Source organism: Tinamus guttatus, unplaced genomic scaffold, assembly GCF_059628265.1.
Source record: "Tinamus guttatus ecotype Peru unplaced genomic scaffold, ASM5962826v1 Tinamus_guttatus_pri_ptg000104l, whole genome shotgun sequence".
Taxonomy (NCBI): domain Eukaryota; kingdom Metazoa; phylum Chordata; class Aves; order Tinamiformes; family Tinamidae; genus Tinamus; species Tinamus guttatus.
This window is the reverse complement of record NW_028288638.1, coordinates 1,635,406-1,652,333: the sequence shown is the minus strand read 5'-3', so window position 1 is coordinate 1,652,333 and position 16,928 is coordinate 1,635,406. Positions and strand designations below refer to the sequence as shown.

General features: G+C 39.0%; 1 protein-coding gene across 3 annotated transcripts in view; it reads right to left on the bottom strand.

Annotated features, from left to right (window-relative positions):
• TPK1 (thiamin pyrophosphokinase 1) overlaps positions 1 to 16,928 on the bottom strand; it is a 264,754-nt gene that overhangs the window by 123,736 nt on the left and 124,090 nt on the right. The gene's annotated exons all lie outside the window — the stretch shown is intronic.

Genomic DNA, 16,928 nt, shown 5'->3' with positions numbered 1-16,928 from the left:
TCTACAATATACTCTCAAGGGCTGTGTCCAGGTTAATTAAAACATTTTTCAAGCCTTTTTTCAAGCCTTTTGCTTCTTTCCAGGGGAAAACTGCCACAGCACACAGATCCCCGCTGGGGGGTTCTCCTGATATTCTCTGAACATTCATTTATTCATCAATATGCCTCTTGCACATAGGCATTATATACTTGTAGACCCCTACCTCATGCAATGCCCAGTGCCACATCTCCTTCCTGATCTTTCTTTAAAGGCAACCGTAGCAGCCAGACACAGAAAATGGAGAAGAGCAATACACAGCAATACACATTAACCACGTGTGTGTGTGTGTGTGATGCGTGATACACAAAGCAGCCTTTCTCTGGTGAGAGAAGACCTTTGGTGCTTTTAGTGACACCATGTTCTGACTCTTAACAGTTTTCCCTTAAACAAACAACAGCTCCCCCACACCTTTTCCTCCATTTCTGCCTAAGTATGAGTTATCCAGCTGTGGCATCTGGAAACCACACTCTAGTTTTACTATTCGTTGCAAATTAGGCATCCCTTCTCCAGACCTGGGTTGTGGCCTCAGCACAGACCTGGGTTGTGGCCTCTCTCCATCCTGTCAATTCGAATACCTAACAAATGACTACTCCTGCTGTGCGTTGCAGAACCTGCAGAATAAGCTCCTATAAGGTAGCCTACACGACACCAGGAGGCAAGGTAGTCGAAACTGGATAAACAACTACTTACGGCAAACACTTACCCCTTTAAAGGGCAACACAGCAAAAAACATTTGTTCTTTCTATATTTGAATTACTAAAACACATCCGACCTTGACTTTTCCAGAATAGAAGTTAGCATAAAAACCTCTCTATCATCGTCTACTCTGCATTCTCATTTTAGCCATCAAAGTTTTTGCTTCCTTTGGAAAGTCAAAAAATTAGCTCTCCAGAATTACAGATGCATCAAGTAAAAATAAAAACACCAAAACAGAGGAAGTATGTGATTTGCCTATTTTTTTTTTCATTCAAATGAAACACACTGGAGATTCACAGAGGAAATTTTTTTTGCAGCAGATTTAAAGCAAAAGTTGTTCTTCCTATCAAGTTGTATTATCAGTAAGTGAAAGATGATACCGTCATTTAATACATTTTTTGCATAAACTTTAGAAAAAATTCTCTTACACTGCTAAATATTTTACAAGAAATCAGTACTTTCACTCCCTAGACACTCTAATTCTTTCCAATTTTTTTGTGCATGAAATGCAGATGATATTCAACACTACAGCTTTCAGATAGTATTTTGAATACGACAGTCAACTCAGAAAGCTAGTACCTGAATCCATTAAAAAAAATGTTTTATATTTCACTAGACTGCATTCATTCAAGAAAAACAGTGTGATCATTCTTCTGAATATAAAGTAAACAAATTTGGCAAGATTGTTCTAATGTAAGGGGAGGAGAACTACCACACACTTACCTAAGAATACCCCCTAAAGGGAAAATTTGGTGTTCTGCATACCACACAACATTTCTCCTTTTGACAACAGTAATGTTTTCCTTCATTCCTATCAGGCTCAATGAAAATTTTGTGACTACTAAGCTTCAAATAGAGCCATAGCACCAGACATTTTAATTAACTACTTATTTCTCTAAATACTTTGGTTGAGAGTGAACAGCACTCATTTTAAAAACAGCTAAGATTTCCATATGCGAGAAGAAATACAGTCCTTCATTCAAGAAGAATTAGTAGGTCACTGTAAATAACATCTGCACACTTACTGTACATCATTTTCATGACAGAAGGCACTGCTATGCAGTCTGATCAACATTACCAATGAAGCACAGCCAATTATTTTGATATGTTTGTATGACAGATTGCTGTTATTAGTCAATGTGAGGATGCTTGATCAAGTTGCATAGAGTTGCATTTCCCCAAACTCATTGTTTTGCACTCTCTCAAAAACAAAAAGAGCATCTCTGCAAAAATTAAAGGGAGGTGCAACGTAGAGGGTTGTTTTCTTCCACTTACATCATGTAACTAGCATCATGTAAAATTCAATTTCAAGTCACATTTTTTTCTCAACTTCTAGCAATCCGTAACTCATCTTGGAATCTAAACAGATTAGTTTGTGCCTCATCTTCAGCACCTTCCATCAGAACCAATTCCTGCAAAGAGAATTCAACCAATGTCTCTATCTTGCATGATGCAACACAGAATGGAGCTTTCTCTTCCTGCTGAAGTGTAACAACCAAAGAGCTCCTTTTACTCCAGGAAATCATGCCACCTTCTTCAAGCCCTTCAAATTGACAAAGCACAGGTTCTTTACCCTAAAAATATAAATCAATACAAAGGATCCTGGACAATCTGGTCCTGGTCCTGGACATTCTGTCGTTGATATTAGGCTCGTATCAAAGCGTGGCTTTCTAGTCTGGTAAATTCTACACTCCTTGAAAAGACCCCTTTTAGATTTGAGGGCCTAATAACTATAACATGCAGGAAGAGATGAAGTATATATATAATTTGGGGGGGGGGGCAAGCGGATGGCAATAGAAATGTATCTTAGAAAACATTATGTTACGCTGCCTTGTGGAGTCAATACTATCACCAGCAGTATAAAATATTAAGGTGTGCTGAAGTCCTGGCTCTAGTAGACTTAGTAGACAGAGCCTTTTTTTTTTTTTTTTTTTTTTAAGATTCCCTTAATGTAGAATGGAAAAGCAAAGAGAACAGTAGACATTGGGCTTTCAGTATTCTTAAATCAATGTGTCTTTGTTTCACTATGGCAGTGACTTATTTGGAATAGTAAATTTAGTTAAGCGAAAAGTGGAATTAAACTCTACAGGTAGGAAGATCTTCTGCAAAAAATCCACTTAGAGTTACTCCTTACAACACACATATCAGCACTTTCAAAACTTGATATCAGCTAATTAAAAAAAGTATACCCTTCAATATTTGTCACATTTATATTTAAAAAATTGCCTGAGATTTTACTATTAATCATATATAGATGTAGAATATTAGGACATATTATTTTTCTTCGTATATTTTATCTTTTGGGGTTCAGTATTACTTAGAAACAACCAAGAGCTCTATCTGATTTTGTGAAAAAGTCCTGGCACACAATTTGTGGCCAAAAACCCTTAATTTTCTGATAACAAAAAGGAGGGTTCATATCAACACTCAAATTCAGCCCATTTTAATCCTACATACCTAACAAGGTTTAATTGATCAATTGTCAAATTAACCAGTAAAGTCATTAAAATGAAGTATATGCATGCTGTAAAACAAATGCAAAGCATTTACAAGTCATATTGACTATTAAAAACATGCAGAAGTAAACCAACCCAAGGGTTGTAAAACAGTTTTGCTTCTAGAGAAAGAATATTTATTAGTAGAGATTAAAGAGGGTTTAAAAAAATAATAATAATAAAAAAAATGTTACTTAATGCTCAGAATTGTGTCTGCTAAACAGGATGCCTGGATTTTGTTCTTTAGGTTCAAGATGGCTCTAACAGGGTCACAGAGGCATTTAAACTGATGATCCAGAAAAGAAAACCAAGAATTATCTTCTGAAAGAAAGGTTCTTTCTCAGTGGGTGGCTATTATCAGCTTTGATCATGAAACACGTACATACGCGCACACCAAAGCACATCTGCTTACACATGCATTTATTCAGATTATTAATTCTATATATCTTTTTATTCTCCATTCTAGGAAATGGCGAACGATGCTTCTCATTTACCACATGATTAGGCTATTATTTGTGTATTTTTTTTAATCAAGCTGCTTTTGGATGGAATTTGGAAGCAAACAAAAATGTACACAAGCACAATTTCACATTCTTAAATACACTGTGAGACTGTCATTAGAATGTGGGACTAAAGGATCCTTCTGCCTCATCAAACTCAATCCTATGCTGCCACAGGCTATATGACATAAAATCTTGCTCATAAACTTTCTAGCCTCCGTTTTAAAACCACCCAGATTTCTTGCTCTGCAAGTACAACTTCCCAAAAGGCTTATTCCTCCAATGGATAACAGCATGCTTCTAATTCACAGCCTGAATTTAAGTGAATTTAAGTCAATATTACTCCCATCTTTTCCAGCCTCAGAGTTTAGCCTCTTTATATATTTGGCTTACTTGAATTCCGTTAGGCTAACGAAAAATCTCTTAGTCTTTTCTCCTCAAATAGGCTGTTGAGCCCTTTGCTCATTCTAAGGAGCATTTCTAAAGCTTTCTCCAGCTTCAGATTCACCTTTCTCAGAAATGGGTTACCTGCGTAATGTGCAGTGTTGCAGAGGTGGCACTAAAACCCTTCTACAACAGCATGAATGCTTTCCTACTGCTAGCTGTGAATCCTTGCTTGGTCGTGGGATCATCTATGCTTTTCCTGCTGCCACACCATGAAAGGAGCACAAAGATCTCAAGTGTGGTAAAGGTTATGAATCCTCCCACATGCGCAGCCTCTGGCCTGAGCTAAGGCTTTTGGAAAAAGACTCTCTGGACCCTGCTTTTATGTCCAAAATAGGATGCGAACAAGAGGGTGCTTCAGGAATAAGATGCTGAGTGAGGGTCAGTGTATAGCTGTCACCTCCTGCTGACACTCGTTGGGCTAAGCAATACTCACTTCCACACGTTACTTTCCCTTAGCCAGACTGCTTTTGCCCAATTTCTACTCTGTCCTTTTTACCAAAAAATTAGGATAAGTATTGTTTTGGCATGCAGTGCAAAGATGATAATCTTTAATAACCATTCTGTCCTCGTGGCTCCTTTTGCCCACTTCATCTCTTTGAATTCTCTAGGTAACTAAAGTACCCACCGCTGTATATAGAGTCTAACTCACTTTAAGTTTTTGACCTTTGGAAGGGCATTTTTGTTTACTAGTTCTTCTTTCCTTGCCCTCTCTTCCTCCTCTTGCATGCTTCACACTTAGCTTCATTTACCTTCTGAGTTCACATGGTTGTACTTGAAGTTTTTCTTGACTATCTTTCATTTTTCTTTTGGAAACAAGTTCCAGATAGAAGTTCTTTAAGATAAAAGGTGTACAAATCTGCCTCCTCTTTGTTTAGTGCATAAGCTCCTGTGCAAATGCTCAATTTCTCAAGGCTTTTTTCTTTTGAACTAGAATTATGTAAGATAAAAATAAAGACAAAAGAACACAGACTTCACAGTACTTGGACCCCAATAATTTGTTTTTGCATTTCATAGTCTCGTATAAATATAAAATGTTATTTCACAGTCACATTTACTTTTTTCCCTGCCTTGCCTGATCAATGCATGCATTGCAGTGTTTCTACTCCATCCTTGCCTGCTACTTCACCATGTTTCTGCTAACCTGTAAACTCTATGTGCTTGCCAAAGTCAATCATCTTGGTTCTTCTGCTGTGTTGCCAAGGTTCTTATATATTAATAAACAAATCATTTCAGATACTTCTTTCTGACCTTATCCAATTTTCTAGCTGGGTTGTGTATAAGATCCAGGTACAGCTCCCACCCTTATTAAACTGTTCTAACCATTCTCACCCTTTATTTCATGTTTAACTCCCAGTTGTGTCTTTATCCTTTACTAAATAAAGTAATTCTATATTCTGTGGAGACATAAATGAGCTTATCTAACCACATTTTACATTTAAAACTGAACTGATTTGCTGGACACACGTGGTTGAATTCAGTAGCTAGAGATAATATTGATTGTTTCTCATCACCAAGTCTTCCCATGCTTTATGAATAGTAGTCTTCATCATCTCATACCTCATTTTAATAGTACATTGAAAGAGAAAATAAACCTTTCTACTTCTTTCAAGCCTAAGCACTGAACTGAAGTCAAATGACTACAATAAAAAAGCTAATAAAAAAAATCTCTGACTCTACAGTAGAGACCCCTATCAAAAGTTTCAGACACTCCAGCTTCAGAAAACTCTAGCTCCAAGTGCTCAGCTAGAAATGCTGCCAACTCTCTTGCCTTCCTTTAAACTTTTGGTAGTTCACATTAAAAGAAACTCATTTAATTAGTTTAAATGATTTTAACTGAGGAATTAAAGCATCACAATTCTCATTTTAAACTATGTTTATCTTTTAAAAAGTAAGTATAAATTCTGTGTTTGTATCTTTCAAATAAGATTTTTTATTTTTCAATTTGTGCTAATAATATGAAAGGTAAGTGCTCAGTACTTACTAACTGCTGAAAGATAGGCAGAACACATCGAATATTTCTAAACCGGACATTCAGAGAAGTGGTTGATGAATATCCTTCAAGACCTATCTTATTTGGCAACAGAGAGACTGGAAGGTAATTCCTGCATAATCATACTCTTTTCAAGTCCATTATCAACAACCAAAGATCTGTTCCCTGCACTGATGCACATAATATGGGATTGCAATTACTGTGATTATATAGCTTAGTCACTAATATCACTTGCAAGACAGGTAGCCCTTTAAAAGGCATCTGTGTCTATTGTTCCATGACTGCACAACTTATTACTGCACACATAGATTGAGCTAATGCATTTCTGAAGATGTGATCTCAAGGCTTGGATCTCCCGTCATGTTTTAATTCCAGCTGGATCCAACTGTGATGCTCTTATTTTGTCCATAACTCAGACAAAACTCAGAATCCCAGAGTGGTTGAGGTTGGAAGGGACCTCTAGAGATCATCCAGTCCAAGCCCCCTGCTCCAGCAGGGACACCTAGAGCACGTGGCACAGGGTGGCATCCAGGCGGGGTTTGAAGATCTCCAGAGAAGGAGCCTCCACAACCTCTCTGGGCAGCCTGTTCCAGGGCTCTGTCACCCTCGCAGTAAAGAGGTTCTTCCTCACACGGAGATGGAACTTCCCGTGTTTCAGCTTGTACCCATTACCCCTCGTCCTGTCGCTGGCCACCACCGAGCAGAGTTTGGTCTCATTCTCTTCACATTCTCTCCTCAGGTATTTGAACATATTGATAAGGTCTCTTTCTCAACCTTCTCTTCTCCAAGCTAAAACTCCCTGTGAGAAAGGCTTAGGTATGGTCATTTTAGGCTGGTAAATCATTTGCAAGGAGGGAGTAAAAGAAGAGTTTGCTGGAGGGAGAAATAAACAATCTTATGACAGAAAACAGGATAAGAAGCCACTGTCCCTTACATTTCCTTCCGTGCTTTGAAAGTAAATTTAACTACACTAGAGACATCGTTGAAAGATGCTTTGGGAACAGACTGTTCATCTTCAGGAAATCTTTCAGTATTTATGAAACCAAACGAGATTTAATCTCTTTAGAGCATCTTGAATTCTTCACAAAAAAAAGTGTGCCACATAAGCAATAAATAAGTTGCCCAAGGATTTTTAAACTTGTATATCATCTCTTTTCCTAATATAACTTCATTTTATATTGGTCTCTTTCCTGTTCCACCATTACACAGAGCTGCCCTGTATTCTGCATAGGAAAACACAAACACAGGAGAATCATCTGCTTTAGCTTTTAGTAATCTCCATAGCCTCTGGCAATATATGCTCCAACTCAAAATGCTGAAAGCCTTACCATTATCATTAAAAAAAGCTGGAAAGCTGGCAAATTCCCAGGCTCCTTCTGTTGAAGGACTGCAGGACATGACTTGCACCACTCTTAACGGTTTTGGGGCCCCTCTGCAGAGTGAGAGCTGCCTCTGGACCCAGCCAGGGCCCAGCACGAGGGCCCAGCTGAAAGCAACAGCTCAGCTCTCTGAGGCTTGCGAAGGGACAGCCCTTCCCACCAGGAAGCAGCCAGGCAGATGCTTTCGGCAGAGCTGCCGCCTGCTCTTAGCCATTCCTGGGGCTTGCTTTGAAAGCGCGGCACCGAGGCCTACAGTCAAAGCTTTATTCACAGGCAGCCGTCAACTGGCACAAAACAGTTATTTCTGCCTGAGAAGTGTTCAAAAAGACTTTCCAACGAAGCCAGAAGCTTCTTGTACATTTCAGGTGCAGCTCTGATCACCTCTTTAAGGCACTGCTTGGAACTTCTGATAGCTTTGGAAACTATTTCCCAATCCCTAGAGGAGTACCTGGTGCTGATACCATGTTCTTCTACAGGAAGGCAGCAAAAACAATGGAGCCTGGTCACAGCCAGCTACTTCCATCCCTGAGGGTGCATCTGTTCAGAGCACAAGAAACTCTGCAGAAACAGTAAAAGCTGCAGCAAGGGCTGTCTCTGACCTCTGCCTTTTCTCAGGGTGCAGGAAGAGGCAGCTGCTCACCACCTACGAGACCACAGCCACAGACTCCCGGCAGGCTGGTTCACCAAAGGCAATGCATGACAACTACAGCATGGAGAGGCAAACTGGGTCACTAAAAGAAGCGTATGTGTAGAGTATCTTCCAAAGAAGCCATAAATCACAAAAGCACCACTTAGCCACTCTCCTCTCCAAGTTCAAGCTGGACTTACTTTATCTGTGGACCATACCCGTGAGCACTTCTTCCTGGCAGAGCACATATGAGCTGGTTCCTTTCTTGACTAAAAGGTCCCTTTCAAAACCCTGCCCCTCAGCCCAAATTACCCTTGCTCCAGGCCCAGCGAGAGCAGAGCTCGGCTTGGGAACAGCAGGGGAACTTTTAACATAGATAAATACTTCAAGGAGCTTCAAAATTCCCCTACCTTGAAAAAAAAAAAAAAAAAAGAGAGAGAGAGAGAGACAAAAAAATGGAATCTGGGACTATTAAGCAGCAATTTATACTAAACTGCTGAGTTTTTTTTATGGAAGGACCATTATCAATTAAGTGCAAAGTAAGTACCTGCTAAGTTGTTTCAATTGCATTAACAGTTCCTTAGGCATATCATATATTACAACAGCAGTTCCTGCAGAATTTGGATGAAATAACCTTAAAACCTGTGAATTTATTGCAAGTGAATGCCAACTTCAGTCGCAGTTATTTATGCTTTAAGCTTCTTGCAAGATCTGTCCTAAAAAATCTTCTATTCTTGACCTGATGGAACTCCCATCAAAGCCTGGAAAAGGCAGGAATAAGCATAGGTCCTGCTCCTTGAATTTTTATTAGAGTAAAAACATTTGAAAACAGTAAAAAACAAATCCTATCCTCACTCCCAATAAACCAAAAATCTCAGTTTTAGATTAGAAAACTATGGTTTCCATGCATGTGTGTTTATCTTATCACATTCACTTCACAGCTGCAAAAAAATGACAGCAGAACTATTTTATTTCTGACATGACAGGGAAATTTTTCTATTTCTATCCAATTCTTTTCTCTATGCTTTGTTGTATTACTTTTATTTTTTGCTTAAAATGGGTATATTTTCCTAACTTTTAAAAGAGTCTCTGCCTTTTCCTCAATTTGCATTCATTGCTGCTGTTCCTACCTATTTCATTTTTCCTCTCTTAATACATTTGATCATATAGAGGATTGTTTCCATTTCCAATTATACCTCCAAACAGACTTAAGAAAAAAATATATATACTTTTAACAATCAAAGAGGAAGCCTTGTGAGCCTCCTCAAACAAAGGAACCTGACAAAACACCATAACTCACCCTTATTCTGAGACTCATCCAGGTTTAGCTGAGCTCCCCACACAGCCAGCTTATCAAGCTTTGAACCAGTCCCTCTTTGCCAGGTTCTGCTGATTACATTCAAGGACTACAGAGCAATTCAAACGGCAAATCAGAGCTTCAAATGCCTAGTGCTGACAGTGAAAACTGCAAGAGGCCCCAAGAATGTTCATGAGTCAGGAAATAGAAGGCAGGTAAATAAAAGAAGGCAGAAGGGACCAAAAAGATAATTATGAGCAATATTCCAATTTGCCTACATGGGCATAATTAAGGCTTTCAGAACATCAGTTCTTTCAGTTATTCACCCCTTCTACCTCCCAGTGATATTTTTCTGCTACTAATTTTTTGCTTTCAAAAATTACAACTCAAGATTTCCACTTGATATATGCAAATGCAATTTTTAGCATCTTGCACTATTCCTAAGCGCAGCTATAAAAAATATAAACATATATTTTTCATGTTTTTGATCAAACCAAAAATCATTATGAAAAAAACAGATGTGCTCCAGAGCTGCACTTCAAATCTCCATCCATCAAATCACCATTCAAAGACTCCATCCCTGCGCACATCAAAGCTTCAAATAGCTTTAAAACTTTCACAGTTAATTAATACAAGTAAGCTCAAATTTGGCAGCTTCATCTAATCCTTCACTGCACTAACAAGCTACAAAGGCATTTAATTTTTCTATCTGTACAACGTACGTCATTTTCTCTCTCTTTTCCATTTGGTGGCTTGTGCAGTTCATGTTTATCTGCATGAATACAGACCATGTTTCTGAGTAGTTCATGTATGTCCCTTCTAAGACAGGATAAGGCAGTTGCCAAAATGCTCGCTATAGATCCCTGAGAGCACATTAAGAAGCATTTTTTTTCATGTCCTCCTCTCCAGTTCACCACTAAAGTTTCCTGCTTTGAAATGAGCAACAGGCTTCATGTTTTCTCTCCTCCCTCTCCATTTCTGTAAGGAGAGCTATCCATTCCTAGAAAAGATGCACAACACACACAACATGTGCAGAGGCTGCAAAGCCACTTCTTAAAACAGTTTTAAAAATCTAATACCGAGATGCAGGGGATCTTTTTCCTGGGGTGCGTGCCCTGTGTTGCTGTCAGCTGCTGTGTTCACACTGGCTGACGTGCTCCCCCACCACAGAAGCAGGCTCCCAAATCTCCCAGAGCCAACGACTTCAACCTGGAGCTGGCCCCAATACCTGAAGAGCTGCGAGATTCTGGGTCCCTTGCTCAAAGCAGGCGCTAATTAGCAGCCCAGAGCCCCACTGTTAACCAGATATGGGTGCCAAGCTTTGTGCTCCAGCCGCGGTTTTACCTGAAATTTCTAAAAAGAAGAAATGGATGTATAAATCCCATTTATGTTTAAAAATACCCACCATTTGAGTCTTCAAACTCAACTGACTGGCATTACATTAAAGCTGTCTCCTTTGGCTGAAGAGACCTAATCACGTGCAATCCTTCCAATCGCAACTCTCTGCTCCAGTTTCTTCTTCAGATTAAGCTGCCACTGTTTAAAACACTTTTTTTTTTTTTTTTTTTTTTTGGTCCCTTGCACAGAAAACAAATGGAATTCAACACATTTCTCTTTTCAGGCTTTTCTGCTATTTGCTCTGTCACAGACTGATGGACTAAAATAAGACTTCTCTCAGAGATTATCACTAAATTATTATTTTTGAAAGACTCTTGGGTGTAACTCAAGTGTCTAATACAATACACATTCTACTCTTTCCCCTCCTCAGGCCATAACCAATGAAAGGGAGAAACAGATCTTACTCGGCAACATAATATTGAGCTGACGTTGGATGCAAGACTAAAATACCACCACATAGAACTTTTCATAAACATGGCACTGTTTTCTTGCACATCCTGCTGTGAGTTGAGCATCAGCCAGGGTACTTGTGAGAGGAGAGGAGTACAAGGGGAGTCTCGATGACCTCAGAATGAAAACTTAAAAATCCTGTGGATCTAACGGTCTCCAGGACATTACATTGCTCTAACAACACTAGCAGGATTGGGCTCTGTTTATTCAGGTTCAAAAGGAGTAATGAACAGCACCAGGAGATAACACAAACACGACCCATGCTTTAAAAAGAAGTAAGAATGTGTTACTGAATTTGTGTTTCTTTTTAAGTCTCAACTGCATGTAAACATATGTGTTATTTTCTGTGAATCGCTACCTTTGGTGGAGGTGTGAAGGATGACATTTGAGAGGTGGGCAGAGGTTTTGCTTTTTTTATAACATAAACACAGAATTGTACAAGTCCAGAGTCCTGAAAGCCTCTGCTTTAGGAAAAATTCTCTTCCATGTGAACATGCCAGTAATTACACATATATTAACTCTGCAAACCAGAAAACACTATATAAACTGAACAAAATTTGGGGCCATGTTTAATGGAATATGCAACACCCCTTTGCTTTAGCTGTGCACGGGTGCACGTACATACCAACAGAAATACTGAGTACAAGACTCAGGTCTTTAGGGAAGAAGAGGTGGCTGAAGTACGTCTATCTACTATTTATTATAATACAGGTATTTTGAGCAGTCAAACATGATAATCAAAAGTCAAGTTCAAAAAATCAAAGGCCAAGTTCAAAAACAAAATGAAGTGCAAAAGGCATTTTTTCTGCACATTCAACACAAACTGTGGAGCTGCTGAACACAGAGATGCAGCTTCTGACTCAGGAATTCTTTAAGCCACACATTGCTGGAAGCTGGAAAAGTCTGTGCAAGAAGCATCCCTGGGCATTGGTCCATATTTGCTTTCAAAGGCTTTCAAAATCTGTTCCGCCCCAGCGCTGCTGGGACAAGTTACCAGCTGAATGAGCCTCCAGTCTGACCTAGCGCGACTGTTTTTCTCATTCACCTCAAAAGAAGTGCCACCAAGCACAGCAGCTCTTACAAATTTATGACATTTCTAGAACGTTGTGGTATTACTTCCATTTGGCATAAATAAGAAATCCACATAACTGAAAGCACCCGTGCAACTTGCTTGGAAATGCGATCTTCACAAGAGCTGTCAAATCTTCCTCAAGAACAGACCAGTGGCATCACAGCTCCCATGGAATAACTACAGGGCAAGGACATACAGAAAATTTCTAGGCCAAAATCCTAAACAGCAAAAAATAGTCTGAATTATTAATAAAAGGATTATCCCAGGGCATAAATCACTTTAATTTAATTAAGCTACATCCATATTAAGCCATTGGACTCCTCCAGTGAAAACACATCAGAGGAGGAAACATAAACAAACCAAAACAAAAACTTCTAACTTGGTTCTACATGACCGTTCATTTTTCATTAAACTAGCATTTGTTTGGTTGTCTGAGGAGTTATTTGGCAGCTCTCTTTTTTTTAGCAAGCTGACAGATGGGCAGCTAATTCCTTCTAAAGGCTACAAGCTGTAACTCTCTTCCAAGGATGTTGCCCAAGAGCCTTTGCCTGCAATGTTGCAAATGCTGCCATGCAGGTGACAGCCAGTCATGGGGTTATAACAGCCAGAACCTGTAATTTTGTCACACACCAGGAGAGGGTTTTCTGTTGCCTGTCCCCTGACCATATGGTAACGCAGAACAGCTTCTGAGGGAAAACTCCGGAGTGCAAACTCTCTAGAATTAGGTTATTGAGTTCATGATGAAAAGTAGGAAAAAAAATAAAATAAAAAGTGGGATATTCTGTGGGGTTTCTCAGGAAGTGAGAGCACACGATGAGGAAGAAGCGCAGCCAGCAGCTATGCGGCATGTGCACAGTTAAAGTGACCAGAGGAGATGGCAGCGTGGCTGCATCGAGGGCTGCTGCCCAGAACAGACCTCTGTGTCCCTCTGAGCACTCAGCAGGATGGCCAATACCTCCGCAGCGCAGGTGTGCAACAAGGTCTAGTTTTTGCTAGACCAATCTGTTTGTCCCAACTCAGCACAGCAAGGCCAATGAGGGGGATGTTTCGGCATCTCCAAACTAGGCTACATAACCACATGTACCTGAAATTACAAGTTCAGGTGGCACTGGGCACCTTCAGCATTTCAGATGCCCAATATCAGTATGCACAACACTTTCTTAGAGTTATCTTCAGCAGAAAAAAACAAACTAGAGATCACTTGAAAACCTGAAAGCTTATTCAGTAATTATCCAACAGATGCAGTCCATTCAACAGCAAGAATGAACTGCACAACTACCTGCACAACTTCTACAGCTCCTTCTGAAATCTTGGAACCATTTCCTCCAAGATAGGAATCAGGCTTCAAAATAAACCATGTTTTCCTAAAAAACTGTTTGATTTAATAAATAGGATTGAAGTCAAATGTCTTAATATTTAACGTTCCATCCTGTGTTAAAATCTGATTTAGAAAAATAATACATTGTAGGGGGGAAAAGGTTAATTAGAACAGTCATGAACACTTTTTCAGATTGTTCAGAAAAAGTCTTCTGAAAGTTTTTCAGATTCATCACATTTTTTGTATGTACTGGAATTATAATAACAATTGACGAAGATGAATCAACATTTGCTTTACAGAATTATTAAAAAAATTTGGCTTCAGTGGACAGGAAATATGACTCTAAAACCTTGCAGTTCATCAAGAAAGTGTAGAAGTTGGAGATGTACCGGCAGAATTTCAGTGTTTTAAACACATTTTGTAAACCTGATTATAGATGCTCTAGCCCAGAACAAAAGGGAATATCCACAGCATGTTTATTAAGCATTTCTGCAGCACTGATAACCATTAAACCCTTGAATGCAAGAAACAAAAGTCGTTTTGAAATAATAATATAAAATAGGCCATTCTACAAAAATAAGCCATTCTATAGGGTCTACAAAGAAGAGAACGGGAAAAACAATAGAGCTGGGAAACAAACTCCCAGCAAGTATAGGTCTGAAGCAATGCTGACCAAAGCTTTTTAAAGCACATGCACTTTGCCTAGTGAAAAAGCCAAACCAGATTCTTATTAAATGTCATAATAAGGATTTCAAAGGGCACTGGATTCAACTTTCTGCTCCTAGGCATAAGTGCAGATCTGGTATGATTTAAAATACCATCTTTGGCCTCAGAAACTTCAGAAATGAGGAGTCTTGTTTGAGGAGTAACAACACAAGTGGCTGTTTTATCTTCAAACTTATGCTTAAAAGCCTTCAAAAATAGAAGCATTCAGCTAGAACTGGAGGCAGATGAGCCTGCAGTGACAGGAATATCACCACAAGTCCTTGCTGCTCTGTGCAGTGTCATTTCCAATGCACTTCAGACTATACATAGAAAGATTGTCAATGCATCTATTGTGGGATCATTTAAACATGCATACTTAGCTATAGTCAAAGTACAAAGAGTCTTCTCAATAAATCTATTAGAGCCGACAATAGATACACAGAAAATTAAATTAAATTGTTCTTTGTCCTTTATTTAAAGCATGTTGAGATTTAAAAAGAGGATTTTAAACAGGAGAGTCCAGTTCCTGTTGTGGAGCAGTTTTATCCATTTTTAATGGTATTTAACTCTTTAAACAGTGGGAGAAAGCCCACCACTTTGGTGAGACTGGCAAGTTTCTGTTTAACATAAGGAATAAATGAATATAAGTATCTACTTAGTCAACCAAGGCAAGATGCAAACCGAGGTGACAGAAACAACAAAGTAAAGCTGAACGTGTGATCCATAGTTACTTATTCTTTCCCCAAAGCATAACATGCCAAACTCATCACTTACACATCACACTCACAACAGTCGTTTTGCATAACTACTTCCCATGAAAACTAGAAAAACGGCAGTTTTTCCCTCAGATCTCTTCATTTAGTATGGCTTGCTACACCTAACAAAGATAAATGGGAAGCAAAGAACGTCATTTTATGAACTTTAATTTAAGCAGGATCCCTGACACAATGGTGATAGTCCTCTTTAAGGGAAATTTTTCATTGTTCATTGTCATATAATCCTTGCTCAAATGAAAACATCAGAGGAACTATCTTAAGGTTCCTCTCCTCCACTAGAAGACTTTGGCTTTGCAAATCTGCATAGGGTATTTGCAGCTCATATTTGTGTCATATTTATGCTCTTGCTTTCATGATGTAAAACTTTCCGAGCCTGGCAGCAACAGCTGGCATGAAGTGGGTGGGATGGAGGAGTCAGGCCCACAGCTGTCTCCTGATGAGGTTCTTTACCAACCTGGAATTAGTTTCATGCACCGACTTCGACACTCCCCACTTCTCACTTAGCATTGCACTATGCACAACCACTTGTAAAAAAAACGTATTTTATAACTTAATAATTAACCTCCATAAGCTTTACCATGAAAAAGTCACTCCTCTTAACCAGTATTTTCACATACTTAAAAGAAGCCAGAACACATTAATCTCTGTCAATAAGGACAGTTTAAAAAAAGGCGGGGGAGAGGCAAAGAGGACAAAAAAGCAGTACTTTTATGCAAAACTAATCTATAAAGCCAGTTTATAAAAATCAAAGGGAAATATACATTCAGTTATATAAACACAAAAGAAATGGCTTTAATTTCTTGTATAAATAACTTAAATCATTGCAATTAAAATACTGAAGGGGCCTTCATCTCCTTCAGCAGCACTTGCCCTGGCCCGACAGAAGGACTTGCAACACTCAAACTAGACTTAAGCAACACGACTTGTATCTTGCTGCTTGATTCATTTTCTTCTATATTCCCTCCACACATACACAAATTGCTCCAAGTTTCATAGTTTCTCCATCTCTCTAAACTTGATTTTGCTGACCACAATGATTTAGCTATACATCAGCTAAGGAATATACCCAATTTCCTTACAGGTCATAGCAAGGTTGTAACCGGAGAACAGAATTTTTGACTTATCCCACATAATTGCTTTCCAAAAACTTAACCTTTGCTTTCTTAACATTCAGGAATTATTTACATTGGCTATCTATGAAAAAATGAAAGAACACCCAAAATGGTGTGGAAATTTTGATGAAACGGAAACTGGACCTTGTGTTAGTTGTTCCTAACCCTGGCCGGGCAATAACTCAAGTCAGGTGCATGTGCTCAGGTAAAATTCAAGACAGGTGTAAAGCAAACAGCTAGGAAAGCCCAGGGGAATAGAGACAGTAGAAATGGAAAGGGGGCTTGGCTTGCCAGGAAACATGAGCATAAGTATTAGGAATGTCAACAGGAATGTTATCAAAACCTAACTCACTGAAGAAGCTCATCTAGACACACATTTCAAGGGGAAAATAAATATTTTATTGTTGTGATGTAACATGCTCAGCTTCAGAGAACTCTGCCAAAGTAATGAAACTACTGATATTATCCCAGACAAATGAAACTCAAGCAATATTGCATGATGAATGTGTATGCGCTTACAGGTAATGGTGTGTGCTAAGAACAACTCTGACTCTCCATTCTGGTAAGGGTGAATATTCAGAAGAAAGACTGGGAAAGAAGGAGGCTGCAGGTGCAAGGAGTTAATG